Raw genomic sequence first — 19,698 nt, forward strand, 5'->3', positions numbered from 1 at the left:
CAACTTCACCTCGGGGGAACAGTGCCATAGACCCCAACACTCTTTCTCAAGCCCCAAGTATGTGGGCTATAATTTTTTTTGTAGGAGAGCAAAGAGGAAAGAGAAATGTTTTGTCCCTGTAATGCGAAGGTGAAGGGGAGAAAAAAACCTGCTATCAGGGAGGTTAATACATGTATCAAGTATGTCTGAGTCTAATGCATGCAGCACAGGGTGCCAGTGGGGAGGGCTTGTGTGTCTGTAGGACCTTGCATATGTGAGTTGTGTGTCCTCCCGGACCTCAGACTTTCCACCCTGATCCAGATGCTGGGCCTCCCTCCTCTCTCCCATTTTGTTAAAAGCAGCTGTTTTCCCCCTTCCAGCTCTCCAAGTGCTGATTTCATCTTTTTTTCCTGACAAAACTTTAGAGCCAGGAGAGAAACGGCTTGGCAGACAGTCAACATGCTGTGGGAGGAAGAAGACAATGTGGAGAAAGTGGAGGCCAAGTAGGGTCTGAACAAGGAGGCTGGACCCAGGCTCTAAGGTTCCCAAGAAGCCCCGCTGTCCCAGGGATCCAGATTTGGGAGGAACCTCTTTTGCTTTCAGCAACTTCACTTAAAGGTGGAGCCCAGAAAGTTCTTTTTCACCACAGTTTATTTCTGGTGTAGTCTGAGACGGGGAGAGATCAGCCAAGGGGAAAAGAAAGGGAGAGATGATGGATTTCTCCCACTTCCAAGCTGGAGCATCCACCCGAGTCCTCCATTCTCCCCACCTCTGCTCCAGCAGCAGAATTTTGAGCCTGCATGTTATGCTGGGCTGAAGGGAGACCAAGCAATATTGGGGTGGTTAAGGGGTAACCAATGCCCAGGTAGGGGCCCACAGGCATTCCAGATCCAGGAGGAGTTGGGGAGGTGAGGAGGGCTGGGGAGGGTCTGCACCCAGTTCTTGGAGTCTTTTGTTGTCCTCCCCAAATCCCCATTCCACAACGGCTCCTTAGTTCTTCTTGTCCAAGCCTTCCCTCCGCCCACCGGTGTGGCTGAGCCAACATCTTTGAGCTCTGGAAAAATTCCTTTCCCCTGAACTTTGAAAAAAAAAAAAAAAAGTTGAAAATTTCCAGAAGGAGCATGTAACTAAGACCCAAAGGGAAACCCAGACACAGAGAGGTGGTGAGTTCGCGGCAGAGCACACGTGGCTGTACCAACTTGGTCTGAGGTCGTGGGGAAGAGTCATAGGTGTGCATGCGCACGAGGGCGGCTACTCCTTGCCGTTCTTGGGGCCTGGAGGAAGCCGAGCACGGGTTGTTGTGTCTGCTTTCATCCTGGTGGGGACCTCCGCATCTCAGTCCCCTAAGTTTGGAGACTGAGGTTTTTTTGAGGAAGAAGGGGCTCTCTATACCCCATTTTGCTCAGGCTCAAGCTGGAACACCCGAGGAAATTCCCTGGGTCGTGTGGTCCTGTCTCCTTTCCCAAGAAATACACCCAATTTCTGTCTTCCAGAAGTGGCTGGCTCCTGGCTTGGGATGGCTTCCTGTCTCTCAAACCAGTCTCTCTCTCTCTCTCTCTCTCTCTCTCTCTCTCTCTCTCTCTCTGTGTGTGTGTGTGTGTGTGTGTGTGTATGTGTGTGTGTCTGTCTGTCTCTTTCTGCCTGGTCAGGTTTCCAGAGCCTACACTCAGACTGGCCCTGCTCTGGAGTAGCCATATTCCAGCAGATACAATGGGGCTCTGTCCTTGAAGGATATGATACTTTTAGGATCCTCATGGTTCCGATTTGAAGGGCTGAATTTATCCTTGGGGGAAACCATGGACAACTTACCCAAGTGTAAAGCTACGAGGAAGGAATACGTGGGACTGACAAAAAGGCTCAGTTAGGAAAGAGACTGACAACCAGAGTTCCATCTTCGGGCCTCTACATGTGAATCGTGGTGTGAATATGCACATGCAGGCATGCATGCTAGATAAATAAAGGAATATTTTTTTAAAATCAACCACCAGCCCCTTTTTAAACATTTTCTTATTAATGTAATTAAAGACAAATGCAAGTGACTTCTCTCTCTTTCTTCTCCTTTCTCTCCATGGGCAACCACCATAATATGTGTCTTCCAGGACTGTGTTATGCAAGCATATATGTGCCTAATAAAAAAATTTGTATCTACCTATCTATAATTATCTCTTGGTATCCATGGGGTATTGTTTTCAGGAGCTTCTACAGAGAGCAAAATCTTCAGATTCTGAAGTCTTTTGTTTAAAAAAAGCACAATATTAGCATATAACCTATGCATAGCTCACCTCTGGACTATTTATAACGTTGAATACAATGTAAATGCTATGCAAATAGTTGTTAAACTGTATTGTTTAGTGTATAATGGCCAAACACGCAGTAGAGACACTGCTTCTTGTTTGGACCCATGGATGCAGACGAGAAGAGCTCTCGGCATCTCATTTTTACCTAATGTTTTTACAATTGCAGTTTTTAGCTCTGATCTCTCTGGAATGTATCTTTGTGTAAGGAGGAAGGTACAGATCCATCTTTAACTTTTCCCAGATGTCTACCCCATTGTGGGGATGAACTGGGATCTTTTGAATAAGCCACTTATGAAACTAATGTTCCCAAAAGGCTGTGCTGACATGCTTTAATGGGGAGGCTAGAGAAAGGAGGGCTGCAGGACAGCCTTGGCCTGGCAGCCTCAGCCTTGGCGCTGTCTTCTTGACAGTTCAATTCAGGTTCCAGACTTGCACATTGCCTGGCTGAAGCAAAGTCTAGCCGCTGAGATTTTCTCTTTTTGGAAGGCACCTTACCGCCTGATTCCTCCTTTTCCTTACCCACTAAGTTTATCCACTCTATCCTCCCCTCCCCTGCTCTTCCCTTCCTTGGCAGGGAGCACCCTGGGAAGTGTGGGTTTCTCTAGCCTTCCCCTCTGCCAGTATCTCAGTGGGTTCCTACTTGCCGGGCACCCCCTTGATCTCATCTCTGTACCTAAAAGTCTTCATCCATCTCACTCAACCCTCAGAGCACACTTTTCAGGGGATACTCAAATTTTAGGCATGAGGAAAGACAAGTTTAATTTAAGAAAACCAAGACGAGTTCCTTGCTCAGGGTCCCACTTTGATAAAAAGCAAATGCAGAAGCAGTCATAGACTCGGCTCTGCCTCCAGAGCATGACCTGGTGCCTGCCCAGAAAACTAGCAGCCTGGGAAGCTTAGAGGTACTTTTCTGCTAATGAGAGAGGTCCAGGTTACCCCCCCCCCCCCCGCGCCGTGGGCTCAAGGTCACGGGCATTGTCTTCAGCATCCCTGTTCTCTGCGTCTCATTGCCTTCCCCAGGGAGGCCACTGCTATAGGCTGTGCTGTGAGCTCAGTCATCAGAACTCCATCTCCCTGCCTGGCCTTCTGACTCCCATGGGTACTGTGACATCTGTGTCTCCAGAAGGCACATACCCACACTTGATGCTGGACATGCACGGGTTGTATCAGTCATAAGGAGCACCGAGTGGCCAGTCCAAGCCTGGATTTCCTGAGATGCCCTTTGCAGGCCCAGCCCCCATCAGTCTGTCCTGGCTCCTGCAGCGCTGAGCCTGCCCATTATCCTGTTCATTCTGTAAAGGCCACCTGGATAATTGTTTTCTTTTTCTAAATCCGAGCTTATTCAAAGAGAAACGACACTGGCTTGGCATGTGAAAGGGGCCAGGACATTACTCGGCTGGAGATGTTTGTGACTTGAAAGGAACCAAGAGGCTCTGCAGAGGTGACTGCCCTGGTCAGAAGCCGGAAAGTCACTCCCCATTCTTGGTGTCAAAAGGGAGTGGTTTCCCCTCATCTGTCACCCTCAGGGGTGCCAGATCAGTGTGTTGCCAGACTAAAGGGAAAGGTTCCCTTTCAGTAAACATGAATGAATTGTTCTATCAAATCTTAGGGTTTTTTTCCCCACCCATAGACCAGTATTTTTAAAAAGTATTTTATTTTATGTTAACCTTAATTTCTTCCTCATTTAGAGAATTAAAAAAAATGTATGAATGAATAACGTGTGCGTGTGTGTGGAGGTGCATGTGAGCCATGGCACATATGTGGAAGTCACAGGACAGCTCTGTGGAGTTGGGATCAAACTCAGGTCAGCAGGTTAGCATGACAAATGCCTCTACATGCTGAGCCATCTTGAGGGTGGGGAGCTGGGTATCAGGAAGAGCCTCTCAAGAGACCAAGTGGGTCTCTGTGCAGGGTCTTGCCTTTGCAGATGCTCCTGGGAAGGGGCCCAGCAGTGCTGGGACAATCTGAAGCTGGCTCAAGCCACAGAAGGCACAAACCCCATTTCTCCTGCAGTATCCCTTGGTCAGGAGTGTGTGCTTAAGGAGGAGCAAGGCTGCTTTTGCAGAAAGAGGCTGCACACACATGGCTCAAGGGTCACAGGGAAAAGCAGTCTACTCAGCTCTGTGTCTTCAAACTCCTACTGTTCCCCTGAACTGAGAAGCAGGGCAAGCTAGCAAGCCCTAGGCAGATGCAGATTGCGGGGGTGGTGATGGTGGTGGTGGTGGTGGTGGTTGCGAGAACAAAACTCTGGGAAGTAGAGATTTTGTACACATGTGTATATTTTTTAATTTATTTATTTTTATTTTATGTGTGTTGGCATTTTGCCTGCATGTATGTCTGTGTGAAAGTGTCGGATCCTCTGGAACTGGAGTTACAGACAGTTGTGAACTTCCATGTGGGTGCTGGGAGTTGAACCCAGGTCCTCTGGAAGAGCAACCAGTGCTCTTAACCACTGAGCCATTTCTCCAGCCCCATATGTATTTTTTAGGGCTTTTCTTTAACTTTCAAGTTTTTTTTTCCTTTGACAAATGTCATTTCTTATGTTTTCATAAAAAAAAAAACAAAACAAAGAAGCCCATATTTTTCATAGCTCTTGTCTTAGTTAGGGTTTCTATTACTGTAAAGAGACACCATGACCAAGGCAACTCTTATAACGCAAACATCTAATTGGGGTGGCTCATTTACAATTTCAGAGGTTCAGTCCATTATCGTCATGGTGGTACATAGCAGTGGGCAGGCAGACATGGTGCTGGAGAAGGAGCTGAGATTTCTACATCTTGTAGGCAACAGAACGTGGTCTGCGTCACTGGGAGCAGCTGGAGCAAAGGAGACCTCAATGCCACCGCACAGTGACACTTCCTCCAACAAAGCCACACCTCCTAATAGTGCCACTCCCCATGAGCCTATGGGGCCTAATACATTCAAACTACTACAGATCCGATATTGATCCTTTACACTGACTGCTTGTTGATATCCCTTAGGATTAAAAACAGAGATGATCGGCTCTCACCCTAAGTAATTTTGATTTAGTGGGCCGGAGTGCAGCCTGCCTTGGTGAATTAAATGTGTAGCTTGACCTGAAAGCCCTTACCCGGAAGGAGTAAGCACTAGAGAAGTCAGATGACAAATGTTGCCAAGCCTGGCAGTGGTGGTACATGTCTTTAATGGTAGCACTTGGGAGGCAGAGTCTGGCAGATTTCTCAGTTCGAGGCCAGTCTAGTCTACAGAGCGCGTTCCAGGACAGCCAGGGCTACATAAAACCTTGTATTAGAAAAGAAACCTTGTATTGAAAAAAAAAAAGGAAAAGAAAAAGCAAAATGAAAATCCACAGAGGTCATGGGCATTTGGATAGCTGCAGGCTGGCTGTAATGTGAAGGGTGTCTCCTGGATTTTTGTAAGTATGGATTTATAATTTATGTATCCACAGATGCATAATTTAAATAATAATTGCTTCTGTTAACTCTAGCCCTCTGGGGGAGGACGAAGTGACATTCACTATGGAGGGTGTACAGCATTTTAGAAAAGCTTGGCTTGTAGCAGCTGAAATTTTCAAAGGAGATAAAGGCCAGGTTATAAACTAAAAACAAAACAACAAACAAACAAACAAACAAAAACAAACCAAAACCCCACCAAAACAAAACAAAAAACAAACAAAATGGCATCAAGAACCAAACAGGCTGGTGCCATGGGACTCGGGACAGAGTGCCAAGTGGTCTAGGACAGCTGTGGGGCACACCAGCCAGAGGTTGGTCAGGAATGGCTGTTTGCTGCCTCGCTCTACCTGAGCATTGTCTGGCCCACTGCAGCGGTTCAGTGATTGTGTGCTTGAATCAGCCGAGGAGCAGCAAGCTTTCTTGATCAAACTGATCCATAAGCACAAATCACTTGAGCATCAGCTCTTTATTGTTTCATTCACTTGGTTTCTTAAAATTTATTTTTATTACGTTTATTTAGTTGTTGGGTGCATGTGTACACATTCCAGGGCACACGCGTCAGGAGGTCAGGGGAGCCTGTTTTTTCCTTCTATGTGGGGGTCCCAGGGATCGAAACAGGTTGTCGGTCTTGGTAGCAAGTACCTTTACCCCCGAGCTACCTTACTGGCCCAATTAACTTATTTCTGAGGCAGGGTCATGCTAATGTGTCCCAGGCTGTCTTCAAACCTGCCATCTTCCTACCTCATCATCTTGAGTGCCATGACAAAAGGAATGCTCCACCATGCCCAGCCTCAAAGAATTATTACTGTAAATTTCTGAAACACTAGAGAATGCTGGGGACTTCTTGCTTCCTCATCCCTAAATATTTCAGTATCTGCCTTCTAAACACAAGAGCAATAAAATCTCAGTAAAATTTACAGAACGCAAGAGAACGGTGACAGGGGCTGTTATTTAATACGCAGTCTCAGGCCATATTTTTCCGTTGGTCCTTTTAGTATCCCTTATAACAGCCCCTCTGATGACAGAGCATTCCTAGCCCCTGGTCAGTTGTCTTGCCTCTCTCTTCTCATTCTTTTGTCCTTGCTGGCCTGGCATCTGGAGGACCTCTGGCAGTTTTCCTCCACGTGGGTTTGATCTATGTATCCTCAGGATCTTGTGAAGGCTATGCTATGACTTTGGTAGGAATAGAACCCCGGTGTGTCACTCCATCCTTAGGCCTTGTGGGTTTACAGACCACAGCGTCTCCCTTCCCTGAACCTGCTCACATCCTCCAGAGAGAACCTTCCCTACCTAGTCTCTGTGTACACTGCTAGGTCCCGGAGTTGGTGCCCACCCAAGGTCACATGCTTCACAAATGGCTGAGATCCGTTTACCTTCAGCTGCTGTTCAGAATCTCACCATACTCACCTCAACCCCCAGCCTCTGGAGGCCTTTGCACCTCGTTTCCCAAGTCAATCATCTGCTGGGTTTTTTTTTTTCCTCCCGTCTCCCCTCTCTTGCTTGCTTCCAGCAGGCTAGGCAAGGACTTTTGCATGATCTTTACCCAGTAACCCCAACAGTCCCAGCCAATGTGCTGTGGTTGTACTGAGCTTCACTCTGTACCCCCAGCACCCCAATCCAATGTGTTACGGTTGTATTGAGCTTCACTCTGTACCCCCAGTGACCCAAGCCGATGTGCTGTGGTTGTACTGAGCCTCACCCTGTATGCTATTGGAATATTGGGTCTAGAGAGGGGACCAAGGAAGCTGGCATCTGGCAGGTGAAGCTGACTTCAGAGCACTATTTCAGGGTCATCCTGTGGAACAACCTTCTTGAAGGGGATATATAGAGCTGGGAGGGTTGTGGGGCACAAAAGGAGCTCAGGTCAGAGGACTTGAGAACCGGAGAAGAAAGGGCAGATCCTCAGCCTCTGTTGCGGGCTGTGGAAAGAGAGGTTAAAAGATTGTGGTTTTTATTTTAATTTTTAATTGTGTATGTGTGTTGTGTGTAGATAAGTGCACATGAGTGCAGGTACCTATAGAGAGAGCTCAGAGCCTTTAGATCCCCCAGGGTTGGCACTATAGGGAGCAGTGAGCTGCTCCGTATGAATGCTGGGAACCTAATTCAGGTCTTCTGTAAGAGCAGGCTCCTAACTGCTGACCTAACGCTCCAACCTCCAAGACATTTTTGTTGTAAGGTTTGGAGTGTGCTGTAGAATATTGTAAAATGCGTTACACTTGTTTATGCTGTGGAACATTTATTTAATGATGCAAAGATGTGCTGCATTCTTTTGCGTTGCATTTGCTTAACTCTGTGGAGCTGTGTTACTTTGCCTAAATCACCTGATTGGTCTAATAATAACAGCCAATAGTGAGGCAGGGGAAAGGACAGAGAGAATAAATAGGAGGAAGAGGAGGAGAAATCTGGGAAGAAAATATCGGAGAGCAAAAGAAGAAGGAGAGGAGGAGTCTAGGGGCCTGCCACCCAGCTACACAGCAAGCCACGGAGAAAGAAGTAAAGGAAGGTATACAGAAATAAAGATAAAAGCCCAGAGGCAAAAAGGTAGACAGGGTCATTTAAGCTAAGAAAAGCTGGCTAAGACCGGCATTCGTAAGTAATAATAAGTCTCCGTGTATATATTTATTTGGGAGCTTGGTGGTGGACCTTCAAAGAACCAAAAGATTAAAAACGAAACGAAACAAAACAAAACAAAACAAAACACCCAACAGGAGTGGGCTGCTCTTGTTTTCTGTTGTAACAAGGTCTACCTTTGTAACCCAGGCTGGCTTTGAATTGTGATTCTTCCAGCTGAGCTTACCATGCTTTCCTTATTCCTTCCTCTTTTCCTATATCTACTTTTTTATTTTGTAGCCCTAGCTGGCTTGGAACTATGTAGACCAGGCTAGCTTCAAATTCATAGAGCTCTACCTGCCTCGGCTTACTGAGTGCTGGAATTAAAAGCATGTACCACATCTACCTCTCAATCTGCCTTTTTTGAGAGGTTTTTTTGTTGTTAGGATTTTGAGAGAGTGTCTCACTTAGTCCAGGCTTGCCTCAGACTTACTATATAGCTGGGGATGACCCTGAACTCCTGATCCTCCTGCCTCCACCTCCTGAGTCTGGGGATTGCAGATATGCATCACCACACTTGGGTCCTCTTCCAAAGCCTGTAGACAAACACATCGTCAAGGCGGTAGGAAAGGGCTGTGCATCATTCAGACACAAGTCTGCATGTAGACTGGCTTCAGGGTGGCTTGAGTGAGTTCTGGATAAAAACAGAGGGAGGATACAGACTGCATCAAATGTGCTAAACAAAACAAAACATGCGAAACCCAGTGTTTCGAACTAAGTTCCTGTACTAGGCTCAAAATGCAGTTACCCATGACTCCTTGCTTGTCACTAATGGGAAACTAAGTTGTTATTTGAGAAGTTAGGAGAGAGAGAGAGAGAGAGAGAGAGAGAGAGAGAGAGAGAGAGAGAAAGAAAGAGAGAAAAGGAGAGGCATTTCCTAACCAGGTCAGTTTCAATCTCTTAACTGTGAAGCCCATCTATATAACCTGAGGTTACTCTATTAGCTAGTTTTCTTTTGTTTTGTATTGGTCTCTCCTCTCAAAGAAAGTCACTGTTTTGTTTGCTTGTTTGTTTTTTGAGACAGGTTTCTCTGTGTAGCCTTGGCTGTACGGGAACTTGCCCTGTAGACGAGGCTGACCTCAAACTCACAGAGATCCACCTGCCTCTGCCTCCTGAGTGCTGGGATTAAAGGCGTGTGCCACCATCACCCCAGTTGAAAGTCACTCTTGACTATCCAGTCTACTTTTTCTTCCTTTGTCACTCACCCCCCATCCAGCTCTTTCTGGAATGAAATGTTTCCTGATTCTAGAACCAGAAAATGAAGCTACTTTTCTCCTTGGCGAGTGTGAGGCTGTGAAGGCTACAGGAGCAGCAGGCTGTCCCACTGGGCTTCTCCAGAGCAGGGGCACCAGGTCATAGAAAGACTACAGAGAGAGCTTTCTATTTCCTGCTGAGCCCTGACGACTCTGCTTTACGGTGACTGAGGAACTGCTAGGAGCCAGCATGTGCCACATCTTGCCCACTGAAGTTCTTTGTCTCTTTGGGCCTGAGTTCAGCATCCTCACCTGTAAAATTGGGGCTGCAGACGAGATCTGCCTGACAACGACACCAGCGAACACTTCCAAGAACTCCAGACTTCTGTTAACAAGCCAAATCCACGATATTTTTGCTACGGCAGCCTGTGCAGTATAACACACTGAGAAATGTCCTAGGCCACACCAATGCTGCTCTAACCCTCAGAAAGAGGGTCTTTGGTATGTCCTGACTAGAGCGAGTAGGCACAGAGCAGCCAAGTGTGGGAAGTGTGGGTGGAACTCAGACTTGAGATGGGTTGTCTGCGGCTGGGACACAGCCTGTACAGTGGCAAGGGGGATTGCTAAGTGTCAAGGAAGGGGCTAGGCTGAGGTTTGGGCAAGTTGTTTTTCCGCAGCCTCACTCTGGGGCACAGTTCATTGACACTTTAGAACACTGAAGTCAAAACTGTGTCCAGGGTCTCACGAAAGCGCTCAGGTCAGCGTAGGGGCCTGGAATATCATTTATCGAACCATTCATTGCTTGACTTGTGATGTTTGAATAGTTAGACAGATGGCGTGGGAGCTATCTTTCGGACCCTGTCACAGGCCTGGCTGGGGCTTAGGGATGGTGCCCTCAGACCCGGCACATGGCACCTCTAAGCTTAATGTCTGAGAGAGTCAGATGGGAGCTGAGGAGGGACTGAGGAGAAAAGCAATGATCGGGTTGTGAGGAGCGCTGCCAAGAGTTCCCGGCCCTCGCTAACTTTCTGCCCCAGTGTGCTCAAGCACAAGCCACTGCAGAGTTGGGTAAACTGCTGGGATGATGATCTGGGAAAGGAACAACATGGGGGAGAGATCATGGGACCCTTCAGGAAGAAGAACTGTTGAGGCCCTTCCTGACCTGTTCAGGAGAAGCTAGCCATAAGGTTGCCACAGGGGGAGGAAAGGGGAGGCAGAGGGAAAGAGGAGAGGAGCGGAGCTCTGTCTCCAGCTCACTCTGGTTTGACTGTGACCCAGAGGCTTCATCCTGCATCACAGACAGCAGCTACAAGACCATGCTTAGTGAGCTGTCTGCCTTCTGACTGGCGGGCAATGGGCCTTCCTGGTGTAAGACAAGGCACCCACTGGTCAGTAGAGCAGGCGTGATAGGTGCTTGGAGTGGAAGTATGTGTCTCCCAAAGGAAGAATTCAGAGGATACTTGAAAATTAAAGTAAAAAGCATCAAAACTAGAAACTTTTGGAGGTGGGTGATGCTTTCCAAACTTTTCTTCCCCTCTCAGAACAGGCTGAAGACCACGAATTTGGCCCCTGAAGTTTCTCCAGCCCTTGGAGGAGCAACGTGGCTGTGTGCCTTGTTCCCCAGACTTTCCTTTCCGTGGCAGAGAACACATTTCCTGAGATGGGCTTGAGGTCATCTTTTTCCTCTGGTTGGGAAATTCTGAAAGCATGAGGTAAGTCGTGTGGGTGAGAAGGAATGTATGTCGTGGACTTGCCGGGCATCCCGTCCTGGGAAGGAAACATCGTGGCACAGTCTTTCCAGACGGGCCTCTTGGAACAGGAGAAGGGACTCTTCGGAGGTGGCTAGAGTCACTTTGGTTTTCTGGTCCCCTTCTGATTAAGGAGAGACCATGAGCAAGACAGAACAGTTTTAAGGGCTCAGCCAGCGAGATCCAGACTTGTGCTACACAGGGCAAACCCGCCTAGGCTCAAGGAGCCCTGGCAGCTGGTCACATCTAGGGGACAGCTCTTGCTTGCTGTTTCTCAGTCAAAGAGAAGTGACTTTGTTGGACACAAACTTGCCACAGTGCTTTGGAGGAAAAGCCACCAGTTGGTCAAGTGCCATTCCCTACAGGGGAGCCGGGGTGGGTGACCATCATAGTTTCCTTCTGCTACTGTGGTAAGTACTCTGATAAAAAATGACTTACGGGGAAAGGATTTGTCATAGCCCACGGTTCCAGAGCTGAGAAGCCAACCCAGCAGGAGCTTAGACTCATCGCACTCACAGTGAAGGGCAGAGAGAAATGAATGTCTGCGTGCTTCCTCGGCTCACCTTCTCTTTTACACAGTTCAGAACCCCAAGCCAGGGACTGGCGCTGCCCACTTTTCATCTAGGTCTTCACACACGATGAACATAATCAAGACAGTCCCGTACAGATACGCCCACAGGCCGGCCTGATCTTGACACTCCTTCATGGAGACTCAATTGTCAAGTGGTTCTACATTGTGTTGGCAATAAAACTAGCCATCGCAATGGCCCTGGCCACCATCCCTTAGCTTCCATATAGGTTGGTTGGGCCAACAGGACAGGTATTTATCTTAGAGGGGGGCATGGAATCCACATAGGGTGTGGGGGTTGAGAATCCCAGCCTCGGCTCCTTAGAGGATGAGAGGGTATAGGAACTGTTTGGAAACAGCTATCTTGTTCTCGCACACTTTCCAGCCAGTTGTGTGGAAGTTGAGTAGATGGCTTGGAGGAGTTTTGAGGGAACTCCGTGGTCTGGGAGTGCAGACATGAGGACAGTAGTAGCATTAGCGAGACCAGTGGAGGCTCCTATAGCCCCTGCTGCCTCCCAAAGCACTTCTTGGCTCCTCTCCTTCTCCTCACTTTCAGCCACAGACTGACTGTGTATCCTGATTCCTGGAACTGCTGTCACATAGGTGACTTTCAACAATGACAATTTATTCTCATACTCCTGGGGCCACAAGCCCCAAAGCAAGAGGTTGGCAAGATCATGCTGCCCCCAGAGACTCCAGGGAGACTCTATTGGTTTCTTCCTCCTTCTGGTGGCTCCAGGCAGCTCTCGGCTTGTGATTGAGTCATTCTCTGAACAGGGAAATGGCCATCTTTCCTTGGCCGGTTTTCTGCCCATTTGCAAGGTGATCTCCTGACATCTTTCACATAATTCTGCTTTTCCAAATAAGATCATACTCACAGGTTCTGGGACTTAGGACAAGGATATGTGTTTTGAGCTAGGCTAAGAGATACTTATCCAACCCACTATGGAGCATTTCTGTGAGCATATCCTGGCTGGGCCAGATCCTTGGACAGTACAGGAAGAATTTTCAACTATGAATGAAGTCCTGTGGTTTGACCATCCTTAGGCCCAAGTTTGGTTGTTAGCAGAAGTGGCTGGTGAACTCCAGGGTCTTTTCTTTCTAGCATATTCCAAATGCAGTTCCTGTCAGACCCTTGGCATCTGTGGTGGTGGCTTTGGTTTTCACAGGGTTTTACTCACACGCAAGATAAGATACTACAGTAAAAGACTATAGTACAGGACAGTCAGCCTACCATTTCTGAGGGGTCTCCATTTGTGGATTTAACCAACCTCAGACAGATAATAGAAAAAATTGTACCTATTCTATGTGCAAAGTGTGACTGGAGATTAAAACTGTCTCTGTTCTTCTAGGTGTGTCCCACCTTCTGACATTATAAGGTAAGGCTGCCATCTGCAACATTCACTCTCAAGAACTGCTCACTCAAGCACAGCTGAGTGAAAAAAAAAAAAGATCATAAAAACCCGCTCATAGCTGCTCAGTTGAGCTCATGGGTTTTGCATTGGGCTGTTGGCTGGCAGCATCTGTGACAACTCAGCCGACCAGCTATTTATAGGGCACTCGTTTACCTGTATGGGGTGTTAGAAGCGACCTAGAGGGGTTGGAAAGTATGCAGGAGGGTGTGCAGGTGCTCCCCAAGTGTTACAGCATCCTATGTAAGGGACCGAGTCGCACGGATGAAGACACCAGTGCCAAGTGGGGCTTGACGTCTGCATTTTCCCGGTCTCTGGTGGTTCTGACTGGACTCCAACGAGAACAGCATTGCTTTAGGTAGACAGAAGTGCAGTTTCCTTCATAGCCAGTCAGTCTGTAGAATAAGAAGGTTTACAGATAATGAACCAAGGACACCGGCAGAGTCAGTGAGATCATGTGGGTCCCGGTTGCAAATGGTCTGTCTGAGGACATTTTTCCACGTCATCTCATAACTCAGATTTTGATATTTCTTGAAAAGGAATCGATGTGTCTGGCAGTCCTGAGGTACCATATTCCCAGGGGAATGAGCCACCCTAATGCCTCGAGACAGGACTCACCAGGTAGCTCTGACCCCCCTGTTTGCATCACCTTGCCCACAGTTATAAGAATTTTGGATTTCAGTTCCTAGGTGTGAGCGGAGCCCATACACTACAGCCTGGAGAAACGGCTAACTTCGTATATTACCTTGGTGAGGCCATCCATACCAACTGTAGTCTGGATGCTGCTGTGGATTTTTTTTGCTTGCTTGTTTATTGTGACAGGCTCTCACCCTGTATCTCTGGCCGTCCTAGATCTTGAAATGTAAACCAGGCTGACATTAAACTCACAGAGCTCCTCCTGCCTGTTCCTCCAAAGTACCAGAATTAAAGGCATCTGTCACCATGCCACACGTGGATATCTTTCTAAAGATAAGGTTTATTTACAGACAAGGCTAGCCCTTAACTCCCTGCATAGATGAGGCTGACCCTCGAGCTTAATCTTCCCACTGCCTCGTGAGCATGAGTATGCACGGGTTGCCACCTGCTTTAAGAACAAAAACAAAACCAGAGCCATGGTGCCTTGGGCTTTGTACATGCTAGGCAAGCCCTCTACCGCCCGAGCTACACTCCAGTCTTCTGCAAAGATGTTTTTGAAGTTAACACTTCACCGGCGGACCTTGAAGGAAGCCGATTAAAGCCTCATCCAAGCAGGTGCTGATGATCTCAAGAGGAAAAGGATTGACTCCTTTGAGGGGAAGGGAGTTTGCCTGCAGTGTTTTTAGACGTCACCTCGTCACTGGCCTCCAGACTGCGGACCCACCATGTCGACTGTGGGCTTGCCAGCTTCCATAACTGTGGGGACCAATTCCTTAAAATCTCTCTTTCCTCTGTTCCCCTTTCCTCTCCTCTTTCTCCCTCTCCTCTCTCTCCATTAGCATCACCAGCAATAAGACATATTAGCATCACGAACCCTTTGATATCATAAGGACACATAGCATTTTAATGGTATTCTTTCAAAAAAATATATGTCTGTCTTAGTTAGGTTTTTATTGCTGTGAAGAGACACCATGCTTCTGGACATGTTGGGGTACTGAGGTCTATTTGTGAGTAGCCGGCGTAGTGGGGAGTGCAGGGATGTAGGGTTCATTCTTTCAAAAAGTGACCATTTTCTGGTGCAGCCTGGGAGCTATGCCTTCAGAGACAGAGGCGGCAGCTAATGAGTAATGTTACTGTAATAATTGTAATAATAAACAGTAATCAGTCACATGCCACACTGATATCAATAACAGTATTTACTGAGTGTTATTATTACATACTACGAGGTTCTGCACTCAGGACCAAGTTGAATGTACTGAATCCTACTTAGTATTTGGAATTGCCTAGTGTGGCCATTGCTGTTTTCATCACAGGGTTCCAAGGACAGAGCAGTCACAGGAAGGAACAAACCTGCTGAAGGTTACCTAGCTCCCGGGGGCCAACACAAGATATGAAGTGGAAAGCTGAGGATAGTGGTGGGTCCCGCCAGCATCACACCTACACATCCTGAGGCTGGCATAGATTTTTGATCTCCAGTAGTGGGCAGGAGCCAGGGTCTCTTCTGGAGCATGAAGGGGAAGGCTGAAGGGGAAGGGTGAGAGATGGCTTATTTTACCCAGTCCCTGTTATCCGCTCCAGGTGAGAATACCCGTGAAGGTCACCTCCACTCCAGGTGAGCCACCTGGATCCCTATACACCACCGATCTCAAAGGGACCTGGGGATTCCTGTGTCTAGCTTGTACTTCATAGAGCTGTCCTGGTGTTGGGTCCTGGGAGACTTCGCGTAGCTGCCCTTTCTTTTCCCACCCTGTGTCCATTATTCTGAAACCAGAATTTCTTAAAATAGTGGTGCCTGCAGGAGCAAGCTTTGCTGTTTTCAACATCTCCCATGCCTCACTGAACATATGTGGCCGGGATGTCACATGCCACATGCTAGGTGCCCTGTGGGTGTGCTGTGCCACCTGGGCCACATCAGTCCACTGGATTCTTGCTTGGATACCATTGTGTTGTCAAATTGCTCTAACGGGGTCAACTCCTCTCTGTCAGCCCATGGTAAAGCAGAGGCTCCAGGTAGAACCTCAGCACCCGAGGGGGCTGCATTCCCCGTGAGCACATACCCCCAAACCCCATCTCGATAGCCAGGCACTAAATGCCACTTATGGGATTTTGGTTTCTCTACTCAGAGAACATGTCACTGCAGTAACATTTTTGCAAGTGGTCACAGATTTCTCTGTCTAGGAGTGGCTCCAGCAGCCATCATAACAATGCTAATGACCTCTGGTAGTGGCGGTGACGTCCTGGCTCATCTCGCTGTACATCAAAGCAGCCACATGTGGCTCCTGAGCACTCAGTATGTGGCTAGGATGAATGAGGGATTGAATCTTTAATTTCATTTAAATTGAATTAATTTATATGTGACTAGCTCCATGCCCTCACACGTAGCTGCTGAATGGGCTGCCCAGATGTCTAACAAAGGAGGTTCTGGACTTGGGCTGTGGCTGGGCTTGGGGTTGAGATACAAGCTGCTATGCGCATGCCCTGATGCATGCCCTCTACCATGCACGTGCCTTGGTGTATGCCCCATGCAGGGAGGGAGCCAGAAACAAAGAGCTCAATAATTTATTCTCCACCTTAAGTGTTTTCTAGGGTCAAGTAAAGTGGAGCAGGTTCATTTTCAGCCCTTTGCACGGGATCAGGACTATGATGGCTTGAATGAGAAATGTCCCTTACTAGCTCTCATATTTGAACCTCTGGTTCCCTGTTGATGGTGTAGTTTGGGGGGAAGTTTATGGAACCTTCTTATTGGAGGAAGCACTTCACCATGGGCAGACTTTAAGAGTCCATAATCTCAGCCCATTTTCAGTTCTTCATCTTCCCCACTCCCTCTGTTTTGTGTCTTCTATTAAAGATGTCATCTCTCGGCTTCCTGCTCCAGCTGCCCGCTGCCATGCCCACTGCCATGCCTCTCCTGCAATGGTGAACTCTTCCACTGGCACCGTAAGCCAAAACTCTGTCTCCCATAAGTTGCTTTTGGTATGGAGTTTTATCACAGCAACCAAAAGTAATTAATGCAATAACCTTGGCCAGGTCACCAGCATCAGAAGGAAGAGCTGGCAATGCAGTATCTGCCTGTGTCAGGAGCTTTAAATGAGTGACCGCCCTTGTCTTCTGGGACACCTGGCTCAAGGTTGGAGGAGAAAACAGAGACTCAGCAAACACTATTATTCTTTCTAAGCTCCATAGCGTGAAGGTAGCCAAGTAGGGATTCAAACCTGGGGCCACTGAGTCCTGTGACTTTTCCCTAGAAGCCTGGAGTGTTGCCTTTTTGCTTCTGGATGACTCTGACATTTACCAGATGGTTGCTGGGATGTCCTGGAATTGAGAGGTCAGCAGCAGAAGTGGTCTGTTTGACTTGGTCCTGTGCTGATGGGCTTGTGACCATTCTCAGCATCTTTAGTTCAGCTGTATCCCACCAGCATGGCTCTAGTGTTAAAAATAACCAAGAATGACAAGAACTGGGGTTCTGCGGTCAAAAGGGCAACATATGTTTCTCATTTTGTCTTTTTTCTTCCTTAATTCTCTAGACAGGGATTAAATATAAAAAAGTACTTCCTGACCAAAGACTTGGAAGATACTGGGACGGTCAGTCACTGGTGAACTTACTGTCCAGAGAATTCTTTTACAGGTCTCGTTGAATTTTTAAAAAGTCTTTGACAGTATAATACACATATGTAATAAATTTTAGGTATTTCCCTCTCTTTTATTGTCTTTTATCCCCTCCTCTTTCTCCCGCTGGAAGACTTCTTCCCAAACAGTCTTGTTCCTATTTTCAGTGTGTGTGTGTGTGTGTGTGTGTGTTTGTGTGTGTGTGCACATGCGCGTGTGCTATCCACAGAGTCTGAATAAGGTTATGTACATGACCATGGGTGGGAGATTATTTGCCGGGGCATGGGCAACACCATGAAGTGACCCCGTTCTCCCAGCCACTATGAGCAGTCAATAGTCTCTCATGAGCTCTTCCTTCTTCCAAGATAAGCTGTTGACTTGGCCAAGTCTTCTGTGGGTAGCCACACTGTAGTGAGTTCACGAGAGTGTTCGCCGCATAAAATCCAGAAGACAGCATTTCACAGGACTCCTTACCAATCTCTGGCTCTTAGGATCTTTCTGTCCCCTTTACTGCATGTAATATTCCTTGAGTCTTTGTGTGTGTGTGTGTGTGTGTGTGTGTGTGTGTGTGTGTACACATGTGTGCAAGATGTTCAAATTAGGGTTGATCATTCCATAGTCATTTAGTTTCTGTCTTTGGCCATTGTGAGTTACAGAGACTCACACTGTCTACTGTAAAAAGAAGGGTCTCTGGTCAAGGTTGAAAGCGGCACTACTCTATGGGTATTAAGGTACCCATAGAACCTAGAACACAGTACCTAGAACATGGTTTGTAGACTTCAGAGATGTCTCAGTGGTTAAGAGCACTTGGTGCTCTTGCTGAGGAACTGGGCTTGGTTCCCAGCACTCACCTGGTAGCTCACAATCGTATGATGCCTCCTACTGACCTCTGAGAGGAACGGACACATACACACATATGCAGGCAAAACATGTGTACACTTAAAACAAAATAAAAAAAATCTAAAAGACCTGTTTTAGAAGACAATTTGATACCATATTTATTTAGTAAAATAATAGTAGTAGGCTTGTCCTTGGGGCCTATGGCCTCTTAGGGGACAGGTGCTTGGCCACACTGGTACCTAACTCAAGTTCCCTCCTAGAGTGGGCCTCGGGTGGATTGTCCCATAACTTCCACACCGCTATTGCACCAATAGGCACATCTTGCCAGCGTGGTCATTGCTGTGATGTACAGAAGTCACAGCTTGTGTGAGACTGTCGATGACTTTCCCAGTAGCCCGCAGAGTACCTTTAGTGCTCTGAAAGTTAGCCAGCAGGAGCGAGCTTCCAGGACAACCTCAACTTGATTTCCTCACGTCAGAAGAGCACAGCGTGTGGTGTCTCCAGCCATAGGCTCTCATCATCCCACCCCTGGCACCAAGATTTTTGTTAAATAACCTATGATTTCTGGAAAACATTCCTGGCATACCTCCATTCAAACTCTTTTATTTTTATTTTATTCTTTATTTTTTTTAATTTTTTATTTTTTTTAGACAAGGTTTCATCTGTCGCTTTGGAGCCTGTTCTGGAACTAGCTCTTATAGACCAGGTTGGCCTTGAACTCACAGAGATACACCTGTCTCTGTCTTCTAAGTGCTGGGATTAAAGGTGTGTGCCACCACCACCCAGCCATTCAAACTCTTTTTAAAAATTATATTTTAAATAAGTTTATGAGTAGATTTCTATATTGCTCTTTCATAGATCTTTAGTGTTGGTTATTCTAAAAGTCTCTTAATTATACAGTTCTTAGTGATAAAATTCAAGATTGTTCCTAAAGGACAACAGACAAACACAGTAAGAGAAAATGCAGTGTAATTCTACTCAAAGAACCTTCACTGCATTCTTTTTTTTAATCTCCTTTTCCCCCTGCACTCAAGAATATTTTGTTTTCTGTAGTTACCACTATAGATTTAAGGGGGATTATAGATCATAGTGGGCAGATTCAAAGTCTCCCTGGATATCAAAACAATGATTTAAATGAAACCACTTATCAAATCTTCTAAGGCTATAGACCAAATTTTTTCAAATCTTTCATTTACCTCTGACCCATGTGACCAGGCTGTAGCATATTCAGTGTTGTGCTGTAGATGGAATTTTTTCTGTCCTGGGAGCCACTTTCCAAATAATCGCTCAGAGACTTATATTAATTATATAAGCTCGGCCAATAGCTCAGGCTTATTACTAGCTAACTCTTACATTTAAATTAACCTGTATTTTT

The 19,698-nt window shown here is 46.9% G+C and overlaps 1 long non-coding RNA gene across 1 annotated transcript; it reads left to right on the forward strand.

Moving 5' to 3' along the window:
- The first annotated feature begins 11,058 nt into the window (after window positions 1–11,058).
- Window positions 11,059–15,052, forward strand: LOC125413808 (uncharacterized). The gene is made up of 3 exons (XR_015003980.2): window positions 11,059–11,225; window positions 13,182–13,208; window positions 13,924–15,052. It is a non-coding gene; the product is annotated as an uncharacterized LOC125413808 (long non-coding RNA).
- Window positions 15,053–19,698: the final 4,646 nt, after the last annotated feature.

Source organism: Myodes glareolus, chromosome 10 (genome assembly GCF_982192425.1).
Source record: "Myodes glareolus chromosome 10, mMyoGla1.1, whole genome shotgun sequence".
Taxonomy (NCBI): Eukaryota; Metazoa; Chordata; class Mammalia; order Rodentia; family Cricetidae; genus Myodes; species Myodes glareolus.